Here is a 6,739-nt window from a genome sequence, read left to right on the forward strand (position 1 = left end):
TATTAATTAAAATTCTTATTCTTAGTTGCCTCAAATTTTAGTAAAAACCTGAGAAGCAAGAAATCCTGAATGGTTTTTAGATGTCAGCGTTTTATAGGTGAAACCATTTCACAGTTTTTAGAAACATGTTTTTTCATATTATAATCCCTTTTCATTGGAAATGACCCAGACATCTAGCAGGCATTGACTATTGAATTTAAAATAACTTTAAGATTTTAAGTTACACAAAAAGTTTACCTACAAGTATTTATCCCTTTTATATGTATTTAATTCTTTCATTTTTAAGAGTTTATCTAGATTACTTTTGAAAACACAGAGAAAGCTAGTTATCATTTCAATTTAATTTGTTATTAACCATTTTTATAGCCTGTGAATATCAGGTGTTTACCTAAGAATGAAAAAGTTAAATACATAGCTATTTTTGCCACTAACAAACAAGAATTTGCTGTTTTTATTGAACCAGCAATATTAAGTTAGTCTTATCTGTCAAACAAATTACACAAGATTATTTTTGGCTGGGTTTATAGTCTAATAGCATTTGTGCCAAACCCTGACATCTTAATCAGTAAACTCAGATAAGAATGTAGGCTAATAATTTTCAAGGCTTTTTAATTTCAATTTTATTAAAAAAATAAAAGTTTTTATTTATCAAAAATTACTAAATTCATGTAAACTTAAAGAATATTTGGACTTTTAAAATTTATGAGTATTCATTTACTTAGAAGCCATTTGGTAGCATGCTAGACATACCACATAGCATAGTACAAATGTATACACATAAATACATTTAAGCATGTATACACACACACACACACACACACACACACAAACATACCCTCACACAAGATCCAATGGCTTTTACCTTGAAATTTTAGCCATGAGATAGTAATATAAATTACCCATTTTAGAAAATATAGCTGAATCTAATTTTTTAAACAAAATTGGAACCTATTGACCTGGCTAAACTTTGTTTCCCCAGTACGTAATCCAAGGAAGGCTATGAATGAAAATTTGGGGAAAGTATTTTCTATGGCAGTTTATTTTAAAAACCCTGTTTTACTTTTTTGTTTTTTTTCAGTCTCAAATGAGTTTCTAATGTTTTCATTTCAGTTAGACCATAAATAATGAGTCTTATCTCAGCACCAGCAGCTTAGTAACACCAGATTCAAAGCAGACAGAGGAGAAAAGAGAAGAAAACATAGAGCTTTAGAAGACTCTACTTAACCCTAAAGTCGCAGGTTAACCATTTGAACTCTAGATTTTCCTTATTGTGCGCAAAACCAATATTGACCATTGTACCCAGCTGTCTCTGGTGCCTTCCTGAAGGCCAGCCAGGTGTCTCTGACACCCCGTCTCAGAGGGTCTTCCCTAGGCACTTTAGCCTCAGAATGCAGATTTCTTCTAATCCCTCAAAAGTGTTCCCTTCACCTCTCAGTCTCTGTATCATCCTCCTCAAATGCTCTGGTTCCTCTCACACTTTAGAGAACTCCCACAGGACCCTCTACTGAGGATGGGACCATGGTCTGGTGCAGGGCATCCTTGTGCACAGCCCTGATTTTGGGTGAGCATACCCACTGTGCTTAGCTTAGGGGGCCCTTCCCAGTACAGCTAGATAACCTTTGCCTGCCTGCTTATGATCTTACAACAATGATGTGTTACCTTCCCCAGAGCTGATCCCTGCACGGAAAGTCAAGACAAATGTGTGTTCATTACCAACTGATGCTGTCAGGTGCCAATTGTCGAGTCTCTAGGGTGGTAAGGGAGATTCCCAAGCAGATAGATTGATCATCTAGCCCAGGACCCCATGCTGGGTCACTAGTTTTGTTACTGACAAAGCCAGTACCCATAAAAACGGAGTCTTTCCCTGTTTGGTGTCATGAAGCCTTGACATAAAACTGAACATGAGCATCAAGCAGTGAAGGCTTTATTCAGTGGCCATAGAATTGAGAAGCAGGAACACGGCTTACAAATCAACTTCTTGACGAGTGAGGGATGAGTGGTTTAAAATATATAATTTTTTTTTTTCTAATAAAGGGGTTGAACATTAAAAGCGAGGGGAGTAATCCCTGTCTTTTCGGGCAAGGGCAGTGAACTTCCCAGAACCAGTAGTATCACCTTCCTTTTGGTCCTTTTATGACTTCTTCCAGTCATTGTCATGGCAATTGCTAACTGTCATGGTGCTGGTGGGAGTCCCATTTAGTAAGGAAATTAGATTATCATGAAGCTTGAGATCTTTTAAAAGTCATTTGATCAGCTATCTTGGTTCTAACCAGTCTCAACTGGTCTGATTACCAAAGGAATTTTTTACAGCAGGCATCCTGATTTTTAAGGATAAGCAGAGTTAGGGTGGGGCAGAAATTCAGCTCTATCATGTAGTGATTACACTGGGTAACAGTAGGTCTCCTAAGGCATCAACTATATGATATGAAGTTAGTCACTTCAGTGGCTTCAGAAAAGTTTCCTTAGTACCAGGTATTTTCTACATTGCTTCTTTCTGCATTAAATTAGTTCTAAAAGTAGTTGTTAATTTCTTTAGCCTATATAATATTTTTTGCCTAAAATACATGCACCCTGAAAAAGAAAAACTGTCAACTTTTTTGGTCATTACAGCTTGTTTGTTTTCCAAAATAATCAACCTTCAATAAACCTTCCCAAGCGGAGAGATTGACCATCTAGCCCAGGGCCCCACGCTGGGTCACTAGTTTTGTTGGCTCATTAAATGCCAGATGTGATATGAGGCTGCAGGCTTATCAAGGTGAATAAAGTACTAAACATGTATGATCTCAAGAAAGTCTGCAATTCAGAAACATCAGAAAATAAACAGATTATTTTAATGCAACTTGACATGTGCATTGACAGAGATTTGCCCAGGGTCCTGGTTGAAGGTCACCAGAGAGGAATCCTGAAAGACAATTAGGGTTAATCTGTTGAAGGCAAAAGGTGGATATACTGTTTCAGACAGAAAGAGCTATGTCTACAATGGGTAAGAGGTTAGAAAGAGCGCAAAACACACTGGAAATTGCAGGGGACAATAGACCTGGGACAGGGAGTCTGAGGGAGACAGGAAGAGGCCAGAGGGAGGTTGGGGCCATAGGCAGTGAGAAGTATGATCATATTATATTTATAAAATCATTTTTCCAAATCAGAATTCCTTCAGTAGGATAGAGAGTATGCTTGGAAGGAATTGTAAGTTGGAACACAAGAGTCAGAAACTGTAGGAGAATTCTGGTTTTTTATTCATAGTTAACAACACATTGAAAACATCACCATTTGAATCTATGTGAATTATCCTTTCCCTAATTTCAAAGGTATCTACTGAGGACTAAGCTCTGACTTTTTTATCTTGCCCAAATTCCTATCTAAGAGGTCCAGGGAGTCATGCCCTACAAACCATAAATTCCCATCAGATGGGTTTTAACCCTATATATTGTGACTTACTTTTCAATCTGACTCTGGCATAACATTATGAGACAAGGAAAAAAGTCAAAATATTTAACCCAAAATATATTCCTTTGCCATGCCTTCAAATTGCTCTGCAAAGTCTTGTGGGAACTACCCACATTCTACAGAGAATTCCCTTTCCCCTTTGTTTTCCTTCCTTCCTTTCCAGATCCAGAAGACAATCAACTAAGGGCCAGGCACCCTTTTAGGTCCGATAAGAAACATTTTACAACCTGCTCTCTCTCTGAAGTCTGCTATCTGAGAGCTTCATCTGCACAATAAAACTTGGTCTTCACAATCCTTTATCATAACCTGAACATTTCCTTTCTATTATTATTTTTTTTTTTTCAGATGGAGTCTCACTCTGTTGCCCAGGCTGGAGTGCAGTGGCATGATATCAACTTACTGCAACCTCCGCCTCCCGTATTCAAGTGATTTTCCCACCTCAGCCTCTTGAGTAGCTGGGATTACAGGCGCCCACCACCACGCCCAGCTAATTTTTTGTATTTTTAGTAGAGTGGGGTTTCACCATGTTGGCCATGCTGGTCTCGAACTCCTGACCTCAGGTGATCCAACCCCCACTCGGCCTCCCAAAGTGCTGGGATTACAGGCGTGAGCCACCACATCAGGCCGATTTCCTTTCTCTTGATCCCAGGTCTTCAGATCAACTCAAGCAATTGTCAAACAGAAAATGTTTAAATTTACCTATAGCCTGGAAGCCCCGGCTTTGAGTTGTCCCGCCTTTCTGAACGAAACCAATGTATTTTTAAAATGTATTTGATTGAGGTATCATGCCTTCCTAAAATGTATAAAACCAAGCTGTACCCCGACCACCTTGGGAACATACTTTCAGCACCTCCTGAAGGTTGTGTCATGGGCCATAGTCACTCTTTTTTGGCCCAGAATAAATCTCCTAAATTATTTTACAGAGTTTGACTCTTTTCATCAACACTACAAGTAATATTAAATCATTTTGTGTGTGTGACTATAGATTATACAGAGAATCCAATGAAAGATACAAGTTTTCTTCTTCTATAAAAGTGTATGTATGTATCTATATGAAACTGTGTATACTTAATTTCAAGGTGTTCATAGTTTTCCTGAAGCTCATTCATAGTTGCTTTAGGGAATTGAATTAAGAATCTTAAATCTAGTACTTATGTATCAATTTGAAATAAGTATGTTTGTCCCCTTCCCCTAAACCCACCAGTACACAACAATAATTTTTGTTTCCAATTCATTCATCTAGTGACCAGAAACATGAAGTACTACATTACTTGGCTCCTGGGTAGGACCAGATGTATATCACTCTGGTTACATAATCCCTTATCTATGAGTGTATAAACTTCCAGGGAGTAGTACCTTTCTTTATGTCCATTATAAATCACTCAGATGGTATTATAGCCCTATTTCCTTCTGTTTCATTCTCACTGGAGTTAGAGACCAAATGTGAACACAGCTTAAAGAGTCATTTTGCAGGAGTAAGTGTAGGTGCTTGAAGCAGGGGCCCCATCATTTATAGTTACAAGATGTCACAATAACTTTATTAAGGGAATAGATGTTTATCCATGTTCTTAGTGAAGCTCAATTAAAAAACTACACCTACCCTTCGGATGTGTCCCTCTATTGAGCCCTTGAAACAGCTGTCTTTGGCTCTAGAGTACAGTGGAAATCTTTTGTTATAAAGTGAGAAAAGTGAAGACTTTTATTTTTTCATTTATTTCTGCTCTGCCACTTCTATATGCCTTCCAATGTAAGCTTAATTCACACAGCAGGTGCATACTCATTTGATTGAATGACTATTTTTTAAACAAAGCCTGACACATAATTATAAAGCCTCTAGTTAACATAAAAGTTAATATATATTTTCCATACCTTTCAAGTTGGAAAAATACAAATTCCATGCCAAATATTTTAATCACCTAAATGTGGATCTATAGTGATAAAAATGAAAGCCACTTAAGAAGTGTCCTGATCTGCACACAACCTTACATATTCCTCAGTGAAAGGCAGGCTGAAAAGGTTTGTGATACACAGGAGGTAGGCATTTTTTGACAGTCATATCTGTCTGTCTGCACACCTGAGAGGTTATGGAGAGATAGTTCATTGTGAGCTTCGATTAACAGAAAATGTCCAGTGGTTGAAATCCCAGTAAAAATTATATATACATATATAGTTTGAGCCAAGTGTTTGATTATAAGAAAAATTGTCCATTAAGAGTATTTGGTGGCTGGGGGCGGTGGCTCATGCCTATAATCCCAGCACTTTGGGAGGCCAAGGTGGGGGGATCACCTGAGGTCAAGAGTTCAAGATCAGCCTGGCCAACATGGCAAAACCCTGTCTCTACTAAAAATATAAAAATTAGCCGGGCGTGGTGGTGGGCACCTGTAATCCCAGATACTCGGGAGGCTGAGGCTGGAGAATCTCTTGAACCCAGGAGGTGGAGGTTGCAGTGAGCTGAGATCACGCCATTGCACTCCAGCCTGGGTGACAAGAGTGAAATTCTGTCTCAAAAAAAAAAAAAGTATTTAGTGAGTGATACTGGTGTCAATAAAACAAAAATGGTTGATGATTGTAAGATTCCTTGAAAGCCTTCTTATCTCAAACTATTTTCATCACAAGTCATATCTTCCACGTACTATAAACATTCCTTTCAGTTAGAAGGAATCTTCACAAAATACTGGAGAATTGTAACACGTAAACCTAGTTGTTAACCACATTGAGATGGATTTATTAGATTTATCAATTTCAATTATCAATTTATCAATTTTGTATCTCTTGTTTTTTTTCCCCTAGGGACTTGTCTAAATTCTGAGTGATGAAGACTTTATGGTGCCAAAATATTCATTTGATGAGAAGTCAATTGGGGGTCAGTTTATTGATTGGTTAAGGTACCCCTTTATTCATCCATGTTCAACCACTTTTTAATGAGTTATGTGACATGTTTTAGGGCACAGGAGTTACTCTACAGCTTTCACGCCATTCTAGGGCACAGAGATCTTTGTGAAGTTATCTTTAGTCCTGTAGGCCGCGTTTCATTGCATGGCCAGTTTCTCTGGAGAGTAGTGTAGCCTCCACTTGGCTGTAATTGGTAAATGAGGCAAAATTTCCTACTGATATTGAAAACTTCTATTCTAATTTGGGAAGTGTTTTCCCCCCACAGCCCACAGGGCCTTGACCTACTCTTCTACTGTACATGATTTAAAAAAAAAAAACAGGAAAAAAGGAAACCACTGTTTTCAAGTATTAGACAGCAGAACAGGACTGTTATCTCCAAGAGAAGGGAAACAAACAAGCT

This window comes from Pan troglodytes, chromosome 13 (genome assembly GCF_028858775.2).
Source record: "Pan troglodytes isolate AG18354 chromosome 13, NHGRI_mPanTro3-v2.0_pri, whole genome shotgun sequence".
In the NCBI taxonomy this organism is placed as follows: domain Eukaryota; kingdom Metazoa; phylum Chordata; class Mammalia; order Primates; family Hominidae; genus Pan; species Pan troglodytes.